The sequence below is a fragment of the Sceloporus occidentalis genome, unplaced genomic scaffold (assembly GCF_023333645.1).
Source record: "Sceloporus occidentalis isolate IW3139 unplaced genomic scaffold, rSceOcc1.0.p SCAF_70, whole genome shotgun sequence".
Taxonomy (NCBI): Eukaryota; Metazoa; Chordata; class Lepidosauria; order Squamata; family Phrynosomatidae; genus Sceloporus; species Sceloporus occidentalis.
Window position 1 is genome coordinate 4,504,283 of NW_028317050.1, and position 21,281 is coordinate 4,525,563.

At 44.5% G+C, this 21,281-nt stretch overlaps 1 non-coding gene across 1 annotated transcript; it reads left to right on the forward strand.

The window, feature by feature from the left end:
- The first annotated feature begins 269 nt into the window (after positions 1 to 269).
- LOC149286355 (small nucleolar RNA SNORA35) lies at positions 270 to 399 on the forward strand. The gene has a single exon (XR_016277640.1). It is a non-coding gene; the product is annotated as a small nucleolar RNA SNORA35 (small nucleolar RNA).
- The last annotated feature ends 20,882 nt before the right edge of the window (positions 400 to 21,281 follow it).

Genomic DNA, 21,281 nt, shown 5'->3' on the forward strand with positions numbered 1-21,281 from the left:
AATCCCCCCTACAGCAAAGAAGCAGAATCCCCAAAAGAGATGCAGGGTATGCTACAGCAGGGGGCAAAGAAAGGACACCACATTTTACTGTCCAGATTGCCCTGGAAAACCTGCACTCTGTGTCGGTGACTGCTTCAAGCTGTATCACACAGTTTCCCATTTTTAATTTTTTTTTTGTTCCTGCTCCATTTTTGTATTTTTTTTTTATTTTTTGTTACATTTACTGTTTTTTAGCTTTTATTTGCTCCACCATTTTTAAGCGTTTTTATTTGCACTGTCAAGTGACCCCTGTGTCCATTCCGTGGCATGAGGGACCACTTAAGGTGCTAGATCAAATCCCTTCTTGGAGATAGGCCAGGCTTTCTTGTAACCTGTCCCTACTGATAGTTGGGTACAAGCATTTTTCTTTACCCAGATGTAAAATTCCTACTGAATTTGAATTGCTCATGTTCCAAATGTGGCCCTTTTGCCCCCAAACAATCTGACAAACCCATGCATGTGGGGTATCAATGTACTCAGGAGATGTTGCTGAACACATATCGGGGTGTTGTGGGACAGTGACATATACCAGGAGCTGTAATTTCACACCTGAAGTACAAAGTATGTGAAAAAAACACCAAAAACAATTACTATCCCAAACTTTGACAAGGGTTGGTGGTAGGATTAGTGCATGGAAAGGGTTAAACTATCAGCATCTAAAATACCCTGGGGTGTCTAGTTTTCAAAAATATATGGTTTGGTGGGGTAAATTTAATTTGCTGGCTTCAAAGATGCCCCAAATACCACATAGAGACAGAATTACCAGATTCAGAGAAAAATGGTTTTGAATTAGCAAAACTCTACTTGTACTTATTGCCCCATAACGTGTAGAAGAAAGCAAAAAAACATAAAAACATTGGGTATTTCTAAACTCGGGACAAATAGTAGAATCTATTTAGCAGGTTTTTTCAGTAGTTTTTTATGATGAATAAAAGATTTTTCAAATAAAAGTGAGAAAATGTGTTTTTTTTTCAATTTTTCGTCATATTTTATTATTTTTATTATAGGAAATTACATCATATCAAAAAAAAATTTTGGTGTCTGAAGAAAGCCCTTCTTGTCCTGAAAAAAACAATATATAACTTGTGTGGGTTTAGTAAATGGGTTAAGAGAAAATTACAGCTAAACACAAACACCGCAGAAACGATAAAACAGCCATTGTCACGAAGGGTACAAAAAGTAAAATCAGCCTTTGTCACGAAGGGGTTAAAGTGCATTTAATGTTAGATTGTGTAAGTGTCTTATCTAAAAATATTATGATCATTTGTGACCCCATCGGGATATTGTTAGAGTGCTTCTTAATATAGGAAGAGGGAAAATGAATCAATCAAGTAAGTGCAAAACATAATTTATATCTGCATCAAAACATTGTTCAAGAGCATTCAGTATTGCATATATACCGTAAGTGTCTTATCTAAAAGTATTATATGGTAATTTGTGACTCCATCATCATTATTATTAATTTCTTGTAGTAGATATCTTTGAAAAGTATTTTATAGTCACATAAAAATGTTGGCAAAGTGCATCTCGAGAGAAAAAAAAATAAAAGAGGGATTTGATATTGTGAAAATGATATGTAGTTAGTATTATAATAAATATCTGATCTTAAATTCATAAGAAACCTATCAAAAACATTATAGTAGAAATCTAATCCCGAATTCATAAAATACTTATCAATCAGAGCAAGCGTAATTTATATCTACCTCAAAACATTATTAAAGTGCATTTAATGTTGCATTGTGTAAGTGTCTATTTTTATGATAATTTGTGACCCCATCGGGATATTGTTAGAGTGCTTCTTAGTATGGGAAGAGGAAAAATGAGAAGAAAAAAAATTATAATAATAAAAAAAAAATCTATTGCAGCTACTAAGGTTTACTATTGTCTCCCCTTAATCTAACTAGAGACTTCATAGACACATGAGTCAATTATGTTTTTGGGCCATCTTTAGTTTCCTAAATTGTTTTTAATCCAATCCACTGCATAGAAATTGGTTGTAGTGCCCTTCGTAGAGACCTTGGAAAACCCCATAGATATTTCAAGTTGCGTTCACACAAGATCTTCAATTCTTTATAGAAGGACTTTCTCCAAAGACGAGTTGAAAGCGAGAGATCAGGAAAAGCTAGAATCTCTGACCTCTATTGTCCTTGGTGACTCTTTCTCGCATCGCACAAATTAGTTGTTCCTTAAACTGGAAAGAAGTGAAGTTCACAATTAAATCTCTAGGAGTTGTCTCTAGAATAGCTTTAGGCTTAGGTACACAATAATATCCTTCAACCTGTGCGGATAAGGGGTCGATGTTTAATTTGAGATCTTTAAAAAATTCAAGAAGAAAGTCTTTAATTTTGTCTTGGGTATATATCTCAGGAATATTTCTGAAGTGTATATTTAGTCTTCTTGAACGGTCCTCCATAGCTGGTATGCACATCTGTTTCATCTAGCCTTCTTTCTGCAATATTTTTTTTTTATAGAGATCTGTTGTTCTTCAAGTTGTGTAATTTGTTTCTCCAAAATCTACATACTATTGTCAATATTGCAATATCTGCCTTTATATCTTTTGAACTAGTGTGGATTTCTAATGTAATATTTTTCATCAGGTCGTCCATCCCTTTACCTTCTTCTTTTCTTTCCCCTCCCCTTGTCAACTTCCGAGATCAGATGAAATCAGGTGCATTCAGGGAGGTATAGCCGCACACTTTTTTCCCTTTCTCTCTTTGCCTTTCCCTTTAACGCCTCTCCACTTCCGTCTTCTTCCTCTTCTAAACAGGCGCTATATATTTTATATATATATATATTTTTTTATTTTTCTTCCTCCCTTCTCCTTTCCTTCCTCTTCCTCCTTCACATTTTTCCTTCCTCTTCCTCCTTCACATTTTTCCTTCTTCTTTATATGCCCTTCTATATTATTTATTCCTCTATGTCTCTTCCAACCATATTATGAGTTTTTTTTTTTTTTTTTTTTTTTAAATATTATGTGTTTCAAGGGGTCAGATGGGGGTCAGCAGAGGAGAGGAACAGGCCCCAGACCCAGTCCCAGTTGGACTCACCCATGTGGTGTTTAAACCAAAATATATCTCACAAAGGTTCGTCTACATTCAAAGGTATTTATTAAACGGTAACAACACAGCAAACACATTTATCTCATATACACACGCATAGCCAAACCCCACAGGACAACAACCCCATTTTATCTCTCTCTCTACATATATTCCCTTCAACACAATTTGATCTCACCCAATGTTAAGCCGATAATAGCTCACTGCTGGGAGCTGACTCTTACCACATCCACCATGGAGGAAAAGGAAAAAGAACTGAAGGAGTCCATGTGTGGCATTATATTATATTATGTATCCTTCATTTGACATCACATCCTTTAGTGAACTGTGGGAGGGAAGGATTCTAAGAACGCCCACCTTAACCTATTCCCTTTATTTATGGGGACAAGACAAGTTACCACAACCCACGTTGCAGAAGAGCCAACAGTCCCGATGTCCAGGACCCAGGAAACAGGAACCAGGGCGTCCAAAACTCCCACCGATGTAAAGGGCGAGGAAAGGAGGCACCAGAGAGGAAGACAGGGCAGCAAAGACCAGCTCAGCAAGGACCGGCACAACGAAGACCGGCACAGCGAGGACCGGCATAGACGGGGACCGGCACAGCAAGGAAGAGGTAGGAGGTTTTCCGAGGCGTATGCCGCGTCTATGGCGTCTGCATTCAACCATGCAAGTCAATGGAGCCCAGCTTTCTAATCACTATGTGATTAGTAAAATATATTAAAAAAAAAACGTGCTAACATTTAAAAATAATTGTGTAGTGATGTCACCTGAGGAACCATTCAATACCAGCAAAATGTAAAAAAAAAAAAGTCCCAAAAAATAATAAAATAACTAAAATGGAAAATAAAGTTTATTATTTGCGCAAGTGCTAAAATTAGCGCTTTATCTTCTCAAAAAGCTCAACATAGAATTAACTTTAAAATAAAAGCATTTCAAATACCCAAAGGGTGGATAATTTAATAAAAAATGAATGGTTTGATGGGGTAAATTGGAGTGGCCGGGCACAGCCTGACCATATCGTCTTATTTACTATAAAAAAAAAATTAAAACGTGACATTTTGAAAAAAAACACCTTTTATGACTTTTATTTGAAAAATCTTTTACTCACCTACAAAAGAAAGAACTAGCTAAATAGATTCTACTATTTGTCCTGAGTTTAGAAATACCCAATGTTTTTATGTTTTGTGTTTTTTTTGCTGTTTTTTGGAAGTTATAGGGCAATCAACCCAATCAAACCATATATTTTTGAAAACTATATTTTTTGTAAATTCTCCGTTTATTGTAATAGAAGCAACAGAAGACATCACAGCACAATACTGCGAAATAGGATGTTATACAACATTAACGTCGGTTCAGCACACCCATAAGTACATCCAAACGAGTAGTGTCACATAAAGTCACATAAAGAAAGTATATATACTCTTATACAGTGAAAAGCATAACATACAATCAGTAAGCGATACATAGGTGTAGACATAAATCACAGTGGTGCAGAACAGAATACACTTATACAGGCAGATACCAGATTAGCGATTCATGTGCGATGAGAAATCGGCAACCATCGTAGTACGGAACCATCGCTGAGGCCACAAAGGTAGGCCACAGCAGAATAAACGGAGAGCCAAGGCATAATATTAAAAGGCACATAAGAACCTGTATAAACATGATATTCTACCACCAGCCTTTGCCAAAGTTTGTGGGGGTTTTTTTCACACAAATTGTACTTCAGGAATGAATTCATAACTCCTAGTATGCGTCACTATCAAACAACACCCCAATATGTGTTCAGCAACATCTCCTAAATTCAGTGATACTCCAGATGCATGGGGTTGTCGGGTTATTTGGGATTTAAAATGCCACATTTGGGGATTGCGCATTTTTCAACTTGGAACTTTATTGTCCTACTGCCCTCATGTCCTAAGTGGGCCATCTTTGAAGCTGGATAATTCAATTTACCCCATCAAACCATATATTTTTAAAAACAAGACACCCCAAGGTATTTCAAATGCTGGTATTTGAACCCTTTTATGCATGAGATTCTACCACTTGCCTTTACCAAAGTTTGTGGTAGTATATTTTTTTGGTATTTTTTTTTTTTTACACAAATTGTACTTCAGGAATGAATTCATAGCTCCTGGTATGCGTCACTATCAAACAACACCCCATTATGTGTTCAGCAACATCTCCCGAGTGCAGTCGGGTTGTTTGGGATTTAAAATGCCACATTTGCTTTTTTCTTCGACCTCGGCTTCGTTTGTGGACTGCTGTACCCGTGTCCCAGATGCCTGTTCTGGTTCGTGTCTGGGTTCTGCACTGTGGATTCTGCACTGATCCTGACCATTCCTGGCCGTTACAGTTTTGACAGGCCACTAGTGGACAGCTTAGGAGCCCTAAAATAGGCCCCAGGCAGATAACCCCGCCCCAAGCCAAGTGCACAAATAGACGGAGAAATGGCCTGCACATGCGTATACTGCGACAGGAGTAAATGGTTGGCTATCATTGGAGTGGCTTGCGCGTGCGCAAGGTCCGACGGCATCTGCGGGAGGTTCCTGCAGCCGTAGCAGTCACAGGTAAGGCGGTTACAGGGAAGAGATGGGGAAAAGGAAGGAGAAGGGACAGAGGATAAGGAGAAAGAAAAAGTTCAGCGACCCCTAGCAGGGGTAGGGTAGGAGGGAATAGGAAGGAAAAAGAAGGGGAGGGAGAGACACACTCAACGCCTGCCGAGACGGCAAAAGAAAAACAACCACCCCTCACCAACTTGGAGGTGGGGCCGAATCTGCAAAAAAGGCGACACGTGTAGGGAGGTGAACAATCAAACAAGGAAGAATAACCGCCGCCGCTGCTCGTAAACATATGGTCGCGGCGAGAAAACCTGAGCAAATGCTGATATAGTACAACAGTAATATGCAGAGCAACAAAATGGTAGGATAATACCGCTCTATACAACAATAGTAAGGCAAATCACAACGGTGAAAATAATATAGCCATGTGCATTATAAATACGATGTAGAACCAAGAAGGCACATATAGAAGAGTGGACATGTATCCGGCATCCCCAGTCGTGGCAGGAGATAGGTGCCTTAATCATGGGAGCGTGCATGCAGAATAATAAGCACCATGTAATGGGGCATAGGTTAGCACCACAACATATGGAAAATAATCCCTGATGGGAAGAGTAAGACATCTAAACGAAACTGAAAGATGATACAGTATAGTAAAGGACCGAGGAGGCACACACCTAAGGAGGCACACGTCTCTTGGTTAACAGATAAAATATATGGTAATCATGTTAATGTATAAGCGGAATAAAGAGCAATAGTGAGTATGGAGGGAGATAACCACAGAGCAGGGAAGTCTACATACAGATAAAATGAGAATAGGACAAATATCTCAGAGAGGCAAATGAGTCCCATATACAGGTATGTGTGCGAGCTAGGCCCTCAGAGAGAGAAGTACATGACATTCGGGGAGGGTATGTGCGATTCGGTCTTAGAAGTGTGTTGGCAAAGTGATGAGTAACACCACACGTGAAGAAAAATAAGCACAATATATGTATAGTAGCCCAGCAATGAAAAGGAAGTGAACAGCAGAGGACTGAGTGGGCATGCATGTCGCAAAGCACACGACCCATGAGTAACAGGGAAAATACATGGTAATCAGTATAATGTATAGAAAGAGGACTGGGGTCCAGCGGTTCTCTTCCTGTCTGGGAACGCAAGGCCCGATGTACACGATCCAGGGCCCTGGTGGCATAAATCGGTCTCCCCATAAGACTGGAAAGCAGGGTAGTCATAAGCGCTGGCAGATCCTCAGGAGTCTCAGCCTCAGGGAGCCCTCTGATCCTGATATTGTGCCCGCGTCCCCAGTTGTCGAGATCTTCGATGCGTCGCCCGACATTGCCCAGATAGCGGAGATATTGGTGAGTTGCCTGTTGTGCCTGGCGAGTAGAGTAGTGTTGTGCCGTCGAGGCGTCCTCCAGTGCCACCACCCTGTGCTCCAGGGATGTTAAGGCGGTGCGTAGAGCGGATAACTCATCCCGCACCACTAGCTTGAGTTCGAAGATCAGCGTCTAAAGGTCTGTTCTCCACAGGGCGGAGGAAAATAATTGCCGGACCTCCGGTGTGAGTGGTTGTGGTGGCTGAGGCTGTGCTGGGGCGCTATACTCAAGGCTGGACGAGCTGGCGGGAGATTGTGCCTCGTGCTCATCAGAGGTCAGTGGGAGTGCAAAAATATTTCCGCAGGGAGGCAGAAGTCAAGTGGGAGCGAGCACCCGGGGTAGAAGGGTCTGCGGATGGCTTCTTATTGCACCCCATGGAGAGAAGGGTAAATGGTAGCAGGTTTTTAGCTATAGGAAAGACGAGCAGCGGCGGAGCGAAGAGATTATGCGGCCATCTTCCTCGGTGGCTGGACACGCCCCCCCTAATCACATTATATGTGAATGGCTGCTTCACACAATTTCTAGTTGATACGGGAGGCACTCAATCATGTCTCAATAAATTATCACATACAGGTCCAATGAAACTGTCCAGATGTCCAAGTATACCACAATGTGCTGGAAACATCCTTTTCCATTTATTCCACAGTGTCCAGTGAATTTACTAGGAAGGGATTTACTTGCCAAAATGGACATAACCATACAAGTGACCGAGAAAGGTGGCATGAATATTGATTCACCCCACATGACAGGAACATGACTCGGGATACAGGCCGGTAGCGTATTTGTCAAAAAAAGTTACCAGAGATTGTGCAAGGGCATGTTTAAGACAAGTGGCTGCATGCGTAATGATGGCTGAGGCAGTACAACCTATCGTTCTTTCCCATGCTCTCATTTTACATACATCACACCAAGTTACACATGTGTTAAAGAATCTTACCACTCAACATATGACAGCGCAAAGACGAACAGGCTATGAGACTACTACTAACAACCTCACTATCAAATACCACTCACCACACACGGGCCCTGCCCAGGCCCTTAGTCAAATGTTGCTATATAAAGCTGAGAATAACGACTTTAAACACAATTGTGTTTAAACATACAGACAGAACATACAGACAGCCACATCGGTATAGGCCGACTTGTCAAGTACACCCCTTAAGGAGGGGAATGTAGTGTTTGTGGGTCATGCTACAAACCTGCAGATGGTGTGTACTTAACAGGATTTTCAGTTGTTTCACCCCCCGACAAGATATAGTACTCAGGTGCACTACCTTTTGTGTCTGCACAGGCCACAGAACTTGTGGCCCTAACACAGGCGTGCAGAATATTTAAAGGACAGGATGTCACTATTTATACAGATTCCAGATATGCATTTGGAGTAGTACATGATTTTGGTGTAATTTGGAAGAACAGAGGGTTTGTGAGTGCAGATGGAAAGGGAATTTCGCATGGTGACCTTGTTAATGATTTACTTGAAGCCCTGATGCTCCCCAGAAAAATAGCCGAGGTCAGAGCCGGCCTTAGGTGTTCTGGCGCCCTGTGCGGACTACTCCTCTGGCGCCCCCCATCCCAAAAAAAGAAAGGAATAAAAACTTGTAACAAAACCCCAATCACTATATACTACGCCAAACATTGATGTGGTCTAGGCCTACCACTTAATTGTCTGGCTTAGTAGTAGGGATGCACCGAAACGAATTCTGGACTGAAACCGAAAGTGCAGCATTTACCTGGCCAAAACCGAATATGACCCCCCCAACACCATAAAAAAATCTAACACTTTTATTTAAAGTAAGTAACACACCAAAATAGGAGAAAACAATTAAATAATATTATATATATATATATATATATATATATATAAAAGTCCAAAAATAGTTACCGGCACTCAAGGGACTTTCCAAATAACCACACTAATTAATATATGCTTGATTAAGTTTATGTGTGTATAGATGTATGTATGATAGTTGCAAGCCACTTAGGGGGGGGGAGTAGCAGAAAAGACAGCTGTAAGAGAATATCACACCTACATACTATTTAGGGAAGGAATGAAATGCATCACCTGGGGATAAGCATGGGAAACATATCAAGTCAATAACATCACACGGTGGGGTCTTGGGGACACAGGACAGGGGCCTCATTTACACATCAATAGAGAAATCCCTTAAAAAAGACATTGTAGAAACATCTGTATATCACTGTAACTCTGGTTATGTCTTTGCTGTATCATTAATCTGGGCAGATTCTAATGAAAGCTCTCTCTGCTAAGAATCTTGGGTTGGCTGTTTTATTGTAATAGGTAGAAAACCTTAGTAGAACTAGACATATATATTATCTGGAAAAGGGGATACGGTTATATGTTAGTTCTTGGAGGAGGTAACAAGGGTATTACATTTATCATTTATACACAACGCAGAACGGATTATTCTCCACGCATATCAATTGATGGTCAGTTAGTGGTACTGGTTTGATTGAGGAGTAGAATATACAACAGAATGTGCAAAGCAAGTAGCACAACAACAGATAATGTTCCCCGACTATCACATGACGATAGACAAGCAATTACAAATGGTTATGACATTCTTTACTCCAGACTATGACGTTAAAATCTTACAGAAAATAGCTGATCCACAGGATATACAATACTGGCAAGAACAAGGATTGACTCAAGATGATAACATTTATGGAGAAAAGAAAGTAGAATAGGTTTCCCTAAGATTGCCCGCCCCGATATTAATAATCACATTTTCACGGGTTTGGCCACAGAGGAAAAAAGCAACACAAGAATCGATTGAAGAAGTTTTTATAATAATAGATTTATCTCAAGTAATATAACAGCAATTATCTTGATGTCTTATATGTATTAGGAATAATACACAAGGCACTAGACCAGCTAAGCATGAGCACTTGACCCCACCTACAGGTCCTATGTAACAACTACAGATTGATTTTACACATATGCCCACGGCAGCAGGTAATTTAAAGGACTTCTGGTAATTGTGGATCAATTCAGTAAATGGGTGGAAGCGTTCCCTACCACCAATGAGAATGCGAAAATGGTAGCATAAATATTATGCAAAGAGATCATCCCATGACGGGGATGTCCACTACAAATTAACAGTGATCAAGGAACTCATTTTATCTCTAAGCTGATTCAAGAGATATCTAAGCTTCTGGCCATAGACTGGAAATTTCATATCCCGTATCACCCACAATCAGGCCCGGACTGGGACAAAAAATAGGCCTAGGCATTTAAGCCTGAGCAGCCCATTTTTATTTATTTATTTATTGTTAAAGCCCACCCTTCATGCACCATCTTTGCATTTACTCACTTATTCACACAAATCATTAACACATTCATTAATGCAGTCTCACAAATCATTCAAGCAATTCAACCACACATGAATTCATTAATTGTCATACGCATTCACACAATTCATCCACACATTTATTCATTCATACTCATATGCATTCACACTACCCCCTCTCCCCATCTTATCTGCCCCTTCTCACTATGTTCCCCCTTTTCACTATGTACCTCCTTCCCCACTTCTCAATATGTACCCCCTCTCACTATCTATCCCCTCTCCCCATTTCTCACTATCTGCCCCTTCTCACTGCACCCCCCTCCCTCACCCTACTTACCTTGTTGCCGGAGCAACCAGCAACTGCGACCGGGCCCGCGGCAGGGCCGGATTGACTTAGGGACTGATGGAGCTGCACCTCCAGGACCCTACCTTAAAATAGGCCCAGTCAGGACGTAGGGAACCTTAAGCCCGCCGCAACTGCGACCGGGTCCGCCACTCTAATGGGCCGGGAAGCCCCCACCAGGGCCGGCCTTATGGGTCTGCGGCCGCACAGGGCTTAAATTAAAACATCGGGGTTTTTTTAAAAAAAAACTTTATATAACATCCTCCATGTTAAATAAAGTTAACAAAAACTTTATTTAACATGGAGGATGTTAAATAAAGTAACAACAAAACACCCCCCGATGTTTTCATTTAAACCCTGTGCGGCCGCATACCTGTAAGGCCGGCCCTGGTGGGGGCTTCCCGGCCCCTTAGAGTGGCGGACCCGGTCGCAGTTGCGGCGGGCTTAAGGGGCAGGTGCCCCTTATGTCCTGCGTTAATGCGGCCGTAGAGGCCGCATAGGCCCAGTCAGTCCGGTCCTGACTGGGCCTATTTTAAGGTAGGGGCCTGGAGCTGCAGCTCCATCAGCCCCTAAGTCAACCCTGACCTGCCGCGGCCCGGCCCACCGGGCAAATGCCCGGTGTGCCCGATGGCCAGTCCGGGCCTGCCCACAATCCTTTGGTCAGGTAGAACGCACTAATAGAACAAAGACAAATTGTGCAAAGGTACAAATGGATGGTCTGACCATCTTCTAGCCGTATTGGGTGAAATAAGAATGACCCCTAATTGCACCATCAAACTAGTACCTTATAGGGAACGGCCTCCCCATTAACACTTCATAAAGTGTTAATGGGGAGGCCGTTCCCTGGGCTAATGGTAAGTATTGCCCAGTGGAGTCTGGGGATGTAGGACAGATGCAGGAAGGTTATGTACAACATTTGAAATTGAATGGTATCTATGGTGATGTTTCTCTGTCTCTTCCTTTACCTTCAGGTCAACCGACACACAGTTTCAAGCCTGGAGACAGAGTGGTCGTAAAGCAGTTGACGAAAACCAACAAGTCTTTGGAACTACCCTACGGAGAACCAACCACTATATTGGCTGTGACAAGAACTGCTGTCCTTACAAAAGAGTCACCATCATGGATTCATGCTTCATGAGTCAAAGGACTTCTACCATGACAGAAAGGGATAAGAGACTCTCAAATTACGTCATCTGGACAATCCATGGGGCAGCTATTATTGTGGCTATTGTTATGGCCACACAGGTATTTGGCCTTACCACCCAGAGTGATATGTACAGCAATAGTAACACATTTCAAGTCAAGCGTGGATTGACCAAAAGTCCTTGGGAACGTAAAAATGTATGATATTATGCTTCAATATGATGATAGCGGGTAAAGTTATCACATTGTGATAAAAGGAGGGACTGTATATATGGAATTTAGATGAACACCATTTTGTATTAAATATACATCTTGTTATAGATATTTTTGCCAACGTGGACAAGTTTTTGTTAATGATTTTTTTCTCATTCTTGAGTAACAAGCTAACATATGTTTGCTTGTATGTATGCTAGGACGATATTTACTCGTGTAAATAAGAACTTTTGACCTTATTCTATGTTTGGTTTAGATTAGTTGTACCCACCATATGCTGTGTGTTACATTTTTATATGCCAAGGGTCTTGTAGCAGCCTCCCTGAAACAGTATTTAAACCTGCTTGCAACAATGAAAAAATTGAGAAGTGATTGAGAACGAACACCTTGCGTGTGTCTGAATTATTTACTTCTCCCAGAGCTGCTCTTGCCACTCTGAAGGTTCTGCAGATTTACCCAAGAGCTCTAGGGAGGCTTTCGGCTCAAGAGAGGTGTCCCCCATAAGATGAAGGGCAAAACATCTTGAGCGTTCCCGCTGATATCGGCGGGAATGCCCACCGACGTCAGAGGGAACTCGCACTGACGTCAGTGGGACTGCCCACCGACGTCACAGGACCCACATTTAAAGGGAAAATGGGTGGGGAGTGGGGCATGTCAAGACCCCGCGACCTTCACCCGGAGAGTTCCCAGGTATGGACATGAAGTCTCCATATAGATAAAATCTTAAATACGGTAGTATGTCAGAAAAAATATAAAAGATAATATGTCTAATATGGCTTTACACATATATTTTATTATTAAAACAGTAACTATTCATATATGCAGCTATAAGTTGCTTATTATAACAGACATGTCATGCCCCTCTCACCCTTACCTGCTCTCCCCAGTTGTCCTCCGTCACTGCAGGCCTCCCAAAAGCTCTGTGATCGCGGACTGTAGTAGCGGCGTCTATGCAAGATTGTGATCGCGGTTGCCACAGGGAAGACTTCCAGGTGTTGCCCAGACATCAGCATAATGTTGTACACCTGTGGAGAGGAGGTAAAGCCTGCCTCCACCATCAACTATCCACCATGATGTTCAAACACTAAAACAGTGAAACGGGTGCTGTGGAATAAATCCTCTCTGGTAACCAATCCAGTGAGGAGCTTGTTCAACACAGGGGAGGAGTGTATACCTGCAGCACTATAAAAACCCCTCAGACTGTGACCAGTGTTCCAGAACTTTGGTTCCTATATGTCCTTGGACTCCAGATTCCTGTCCTTCTCTGCTCGCCTTGCTACAGAGCCTCTATTGGATTATGTGTTGCTTGACCTTTGGCTTTCCGATTGGACTACCCCGTTTGTCTGTTTCCTGACCCTAGCTTAGACTACTGTTTTCTCTGATCGCCGCAGGCCCCTGACCTATTGGACTATTCCTGACATCGTTTTGGACTATCCTCTGCTCTTATGCTCCAAATCCAATCCTGACAGCACATTTCATTTATAATAGTGTGTATAAAAAATGATATAATAAAAAGTGTATAAAATGTACACTCACTAGCCACTTTATTAGGTACACCTTGTACCGGGTAGGACAGCCTTCAGAACTGCCTTCATTCTTAGTGGCATAGTTTCTACAAGATGCTGGAAACATTCCTCAGAGATTTTGGTCCATATGGACATGATAGCATCATGCAGTTGCTGCTGATTTGTCGGCTGCACATCCATGATGCAGATCATCCACCACATCCCAAAGGTGATCTATTGGATTGAGATCTTGTGACTGTGGAGGCCATTGGAGTACAGTGTACTCATTGTCATGTTCAAATTATTTTGAGATGATGTGACCTTTGTGACATTGCATTATCCTGCTGGAAGTAGCCATCAGAAGATGGATACACTTGTTATGCAGGCCCAGGCAGGACAGGTGTAGGACCCACTATGCAGGAACGGTGACAAACTCGCGGCAACAAGGACTCCGAGGCAAATCGACGGAACAGGGCCAGAGACAGAGGAACGAGAATCTTAAACAAGACAAGGTCGGGGCAGGCAGTGGAGGATCAGTGTCAGGAAACAAAGCAGAGGTTGGGACAGGCAGCGCAGGATCAGGAACCAAAGCCGAGGTCTGGTACACGAATATCAGGCAAACAATGCACGAAACAAATACCCAGAGTACTACAATAGTGACTTGTTGAACGGGCACTGGAGAACAGGACGGGGAAGTTTAAATAGGAACCAAAGGCGGGAGAACAGGGAATGGACCAATGGGAGGCAAGATGACGTCAGCACGACCGACGCACGCGAATAGCTCTGCATGTGTTATCTCCGCGAGTGACGCGGAGGCACCACACAGGCAGAAGAGGTAACTTTCGGGCAGTACTGAACCTACCGACATGCTCACGGCGGTAGGTTCAGTACTGCCCGATCGGCACTGACACGCTGCGCCCGCTCAAACAGAGCTGTCTCTGTGTGGTGGGCGTGCCCCGTCACTGCGCACGCCCCTCCGTGTACGTGCCGTGCGTACGTCAGTACACGGAGAGGACGTGCGAGCGGTACTTCGAGGGGACCGCCCACCAGCGACAGGATGACGCGGGACGTCGGTGGACAAGATAGGCATAACAATACTGTGGTCAGCAACAATACTCTGGTAGGTTGTTGCGTTTAAACAATGCTCAATTGGTACTGTGTGCCAAGAAAATGTCCCCCGCACCATTACACCACCACCAGCAGTCTGAACCGTTGATACAAGGAAGGATGGATCCATACTTTCATGTTGTTTACGCCAAAGTCTGACCATGCCATTTGAATGTCACAGCTGGAATCGAGACTCATCAGACCAGGCAACGTTCTTCCAGTCTTCCATTGTCCAATTTTGGTGAGCCTGTGCGAATTGTAGCCTCGGTTTCCTGTTCTTAGCCGACAGGAGTGGCACCCGGTATGATCTTCTGTTGCTGTAGCCCATCTGCTTCAAGGTTTCAACGTGCTGTGCGTTCAGAGATGGTATTCTGCATACCTTGGTTTTAACAAGCGGTTATTTGATATTTTCTCTCTTTTGGGCCATTCTTTGTGTCACGGCTAGAGGACCAGCAGTGCAGGAACTTGGTATCATCCACCGGTACAGGAGCAGAGCAGTATACTGGTAGCAGCAGGCAAAAGAGTAGTCGTTACACGGAGCCGAAGTCAGGAGTAGGCGAGGACAGGATAATCAAAAACAAGCCGGGTCAAACACAGGAGATAGACAGGAACGTCAAAAACAAGCCAAGGTCAGAAGCCAAAATCACAAGGTATTTAATAAGCACAGCCAACACGCACAAGGCACTATCACAGGCAATGAGCTAATGCAACAGCCAGGTTTAAATAGACATACTAATTGCATTTCCCGCCCAGCATGAAACGGAGGCTTGGAACGCACAAGGGTAGTTCCTATAAGAGGCCGCACGGTGGCGCGCGTGTACACAGAACCAGAGTCCATGCAGTCTGTGTTCAGGAAACCTGCCAGTGGCTACAGGCGTCGAGGGGTTTCAGAAGAACGGCGGTTGGGACAGACAGAAGGTAAGTACCCCGCAGTTACACTTTGTAAACCCTGGAGATGGTTGTGCATGAAAATCCCAGTAGATCAGCAGTTTCTGAAATAGTCAGACCAGCCCGTCTGGCACCAACATCCATGCCACGTTCAAAGTCACTTAACTCCCCTTTCTTCCCCATTCTGATGCTCGGTTTGAACTTCAGCAAGTTGTCTCGACTACGCCTTAATGCATTGAGTTGCTGCCATGTGACTGGCTGATTAGGTATTTGTGTTAAAAAGCAATTGAATAGGTGTACCTAAGTATAGCTTCTTGTGGGTTTTTGGTTGAGATATGGGCTTCCTCTAGAAAAGATTTAGGAACTTCAGGAAGCATTTATCTCTTAACATAATATCCCATATTTTTTAACTTTTATTTTATTGGATTTATTATCGTGGTCAAAATATCATGGGAATTTGTCCACATATTTGTGCTTATATTCTTCTCCTAAACAATGTTGCTAGAATGCCTCGATGTTGAGGCAACACCAAAATCCACAGCAGCGGCCCCCGTCTAACTGCTTCATGTTAAATATGTTAAGCTTAAACGATGTCGCTGAAACACAGAGCGACCCAATGCCTCCCCCAGGAACCAGTTTAACTGCTCTGGAGAGACTTTGCCATCTTGCATGATGGAGGCACCCCTTTAAAAACTGAACAAGTTCCCAAGAGTGGCTCTCTCCAGACCCTTTGAAAACTTAGGTACAGCAGTCAACCACGCAAGTTAATGGAGCCTAGCTAGGTAATCACAATCAGGCCCGGACTGGCCATCGGGCAAACCGATGGGCCGGGCCGGATTGACTTAGGGGCTGATGGAGCTGCAGCTCCAGGCCCCTACCTTAAAATAGGCCCAGTCAGGACTGAACTGACTGGGCCTATGCGGCCTCTATGGCCGCATTAACGCAGGGCATAAGGGGCACCTGCCCCTTAAGCCCGCCGCAACTGCGACCGGGTCCGCCACTCTAAGGGGTCGGGAAGCCCCCACCAGGGCCGGCCTTACGGGTGTGCGGCCGCACAGGGTTTAAATTAAAACATCGTTTTTTGTTTTTTTTTTACTTTATTTAACATCCTCCATGTTAAATAAAATTATTGTTAACTTTATTTAACATGGAGGATGTTAAATAAAGTTAAAAAAAAACCCCGATGTTTTAATGTAAGCCCTGTGCGGCCACACACCCCTAAGGCCGGCCCTGGTGGGGGCTTCCCGGCCCCTTAGAGTGGCGGACCCGGTCGCAGTTGCGGCGGGCTTAAGGGGCAGGTATAAATAAAATTAATAATTACTACTAGCTTATAGTTCAGCAAAAAATAGGAAGGTAAAAGCGCTAAGAACAATAAAAACAGCAATAAAATAAATAGTCCTATAAATAGCAGCAGCCCACTCGCCAAGGTTTCCTCTTCTTGGCTTGGTAAATAACTTGTAAGTCACAGGAGATAGTGGTTGCGCATACTAGAGAAGAAAGTCACAGCAATATAATATGTGGCTGGCACCGTGCGGCAAAGAGTCAAGAAATGGGTACTCACATTTTTCGGGGACTTAAGCAATTAGTCCCACAAAACTTGCATGGGCGATACAATCCTCGCCTGAGGATATCTTTGGCAGCAGTCCTGTGTAGTTCTTTTGTTTGGTTCTCAGGATAAGGTGCACATAAAAATTTAAACAGAAATAAGCATAGTGCTTTCTGTATATATAAAATGAATAAAACAAATAAAAACAGTTCACTATATACTCACAATATGGTGAGCAATAAATGGATTGCTCACACCTTCTGGCGTAGGTGGAATGATCCCCACAAAGGATATAAACTTGCGTGTTTAAAACAATAAAAAGATACCAGGAGCAGAAAAGAATGGTTTTTAAAAAAACTTATTTATTTTCAGCTTTCTGGTTAAAAACCATTAAAAAGTCAATAAAGATAACACAAACGCGTTTCACCTACTAAATAGGCTTCCTCAGAGTGTCTCGGGGAAGCCTATTTAGTAGGTGAAACGCGTTTGTGTTATCTTTATTGACTTTTTAATGGTTTTTAACCAGAAAGCTGAAAATAAATAAGCATGCAAGGTACCAAGCAGAGCCAAATTAGCAGCAACCGGTCTCAGGAACCGCGTAGAAAGCCAAACCCTATCGCCAGGCCGATACGAGGGGTTGGGAGAACGTTTCTTGTTGGCCTGACGTTGCTGGAGCTGAGCGGTGCGTTCCAGTGCAGAGTGAACCGAAGCCCAGGTGGCACGGATGGAAGCAAGCCTCTCTTCCAGATCCGGAACAGGAGAAACTGGCAATGTCTCTGGGAGAGACTGTGGATGGAGACCATACGGGCAAAAAAACGGAGAGATCCTGGTAGACTCCTGGAGCGTGTTATTCCGTGCGAATTCTGCGAACGGCAGCAGATTGACCCAATTATCCTGATGGTCATTGATGAAGAGACGCAGGTACTGCTCCAGATGTTGATTCGCTCTCTCCACTAGACCGTTCGTCTGAGGGTGACGAATTGGGTGCCTCTGTCCGACACGATTTCAGACGGCACTCCGTGGAGCCGAACAATCTCTCGGGTGAAGATATCAGCCAAGGTGGAGGCGTTGGGTAACTTCCGTAGTGGAATGAAGTGCGCCATCTTCGAGAAACGGTCCACCACCACGAGGATCACAGTATGTCCCCTGGACGGAGGCAACGCAACAATAAAGTCCATGGCCACATGAGTCCAGGGAACCGAGGGACAAGGAAGAGGTCGAAGGAGACCAGCAGGACGAGTACGAGAGGACTTGTTGGCTGCGCACCTAGTACAGGACTGGACGAAAGCTGTAACATCCCTGCCCCAGTGAGGCCACCAAAAGGTCTGAGAAAGTAAGTCCTTGGTGCGCGCCACTCCCGCATGTCCTGAGGTTCTGGCACCATGAAGCGTGCGTAGGCTAGGGAGCCGCAAACTGGGAGGAACATACAATCTCCCTGGAGGCAAGGAATCCGGAGCTTGACCTTGAGAGCGGGTGATGCAATCCAGCAGGGGAGCATACCCCCGCAACCGAATGACGGCAACGACCTTGGTAGAGGGGACAATGGGTTCCGGTGCTCTATTCTCCTCGTCTGGTCGTGAAGACAGTCGTTGATAAACTCCTGAAACACCGCTGGAGCATTGCACAGACCGAACGGCATGACTAGGTACTCGTAGTGTCCGGAACGTGTGTTGAATGCTGTTCTCCATTCATGGCCGACGGATGAAACCCCGCTTCAGATTCTCCTCGATGTATGTCTCCATGGCCTTAGTCTCAGGAACAGACAAGGGGTAGACTCGGCCTCTGGGTGGCATGGTACCCGGAAGGAGATCAATGGGACAATCGTAAGGTCTGTGCGGGGGCAACTTTTCAGCCTCCTTCTTGTCAAACACATCCGCAAAGTCTCGGTATTGACTGGGAAGGGCTGTCGCGACAATCTCCGGCGTAGTAGACACCATGGCCAGTCTAATGGGTTCGGTGCAGTGTTCCCCACAGGTTCGACTCCAAGAAGTGATCTCTCCTGTCGTCCAATCGATGGTAGGATTGTGAGTCTGCAACCACGGGAAACCCAAAACGACTGGAGTAGAGGGAGAGCAGATAACTAGGAACTGAAGTCTCTCGTTGTGAAGCATGCCTACGGAGAGTGTCACCGGTATAGTAGTCTGAGTAAGCTGAGCCGGATGAAGCGGTCTGCCGTCAATGGCCTCAAGTCTGACAGGCGTGTCTTTAGGCATGGTGGGAATGAGCTGCTGTACACAAAAACGGGCATCGATAAAGTTCTCTGCAGCTCCTGAGTCCAAAAAAGCCTCTGTGCAAACGGATCCCTCAGGCCAGGATACTCGAATCGGCACCATCATCCAAGTGCCGCTAGAAACAGAGGACAGACCCAGCATACCCAAAGCAGGTCTTCTCTCACGTGCTCTCAAACTGTCCCGTTGCACCTGACGCTCGCGGAGATGAAGGTCAATCTGAGTCACGTATGAAATTACAGAATCCAGATTGGAGGGAAGATCTCGAGCAGCCAACTCGTCTTTCAAAGTCTCTGATAATCCATTCAAAAAAGCTGCAATAAGTGCCTCACCAGTCCAGTTCACCTCCGCCATAAGGGTGCGACATTCAATAGCATAGTCCATCAGAGGACGCTCCCCTTGACGAATGTTAAACAGAGAGGAAGAAGCGGTAGACCTCCTGCCTGGCACGTCGAATACGGAGCGTAGTGCGGAGACAAATTCCGAGTAGGAGCAAACTACTGGAGTACTCCTCTCCCATAAAGGAGATGCCCATGCCAGAGCCTTGTCGGTGAGGAGCGAAATAATGTACCCAACCTTAGCCCGGTCAGAAGCAAAGGCGTAAGGGGAAAGTTCGAAATGTATTTCGCACTGATTCAGGAACCCCCGACAGGTAGCAGGATCTCCTCCGTAACGTTGTGGCAGTGGAAGATTCATAGGAACATGAACCACAGGAACTGGAGTCGGAGAAGGAACCGGTGGGGACGCTACTTCTGGAGAATGCATCTGCAGTCCGGGATCAGTGCGCTGAAGAAGAGTCTGGAGCGCCTGGGCAAACTGATTCAGACGATGATCCATCTCATCCAGACGATTCTCACAGGAACCTTGAAGTCCCACCGAAGCCACGTACAAGTAGTTTGGAGACACCGTGGTCAGGTAGGACTCCAGGACAGAACAGTTCAGACAAGCCGAGGTCAGGATTCCGGAGAACAGGATAGCCGGTATACGTAGCCGGGGTCAGGATTAAGGAGATCAGGATAAACAATAAACAAGCCGAGGTCAGGATACAGGATCACAACGTAGATCAAACACAGGAATCAAGAAGGTAAACGCTATCTGGGTGCTAGCACAAGGCGTAGACGACCATCAGAAGGCAAGGTGAAACTGGTCTGAGGGGTTTAAATGGAGAACCGCAGAGGAAGTCTGAATCTCCCATCAGCCCCTCATGACATCACTTCCGGTGTCTGTGAATCGCGGCCATCTTGTGGATGGCGTAATCTCCCTTCATAAATTCCCGCAGTATGCGAGTTCGCCACTAGAGGGCACGCGTGTGCAGCAGCAGGACACCGTGTACAAGGAGGTCTGCCTCTCCTGCGCTGCACTTCAGAGGAAGGCCGTGGAAGCGGTCTCCCTCTCCCTCTCCCTCTCCCTCGTGGCGGCTGCTGCGGAGATGGCCGTGCGGTAGAGGGAGGTCTCCCTCGTGGCTGTGCGGTGGAGGGGGGTCTCCCTCTCCTTCGTGGTGGCTGCTGCGGAGGTGGCCGTGTGCGTTGGAGGGGGGTCTCCCTTTCCCTCGTGGAGGCTGCTGCGGAGATGGCCGTGAGTGGGAGGAGGGTCTCCCTCTCCTGCGTGGAGGCTGCTGCGGCAACATGGGAGCCGAGGGCAGGTGAGTAACAGGTTCTCCTTATTTAACCTTTCTTTTTTTGCTAAATCAATGTAGAGATCAGCTAGGCTTTGCCCCAATTTCCTCTTGACATTGTAGGAGGTTTTTATTATACATCCTCTCATGTAACATTTGAATGCGTTCCACAATGTCAAATTATTTACCTCTCCATTATTATTTTTTTCCATAAATAAATTAGCTTGCTTCATTAAATTATCTAATATTTCAGGATTATTTAATAGTGATTCATCTAACCGCCATTTCCAATTTGTTCTGTATTGTTGATTATTCTTAAATTTAATAAATATCGGGGCATGGTCTGACCATGT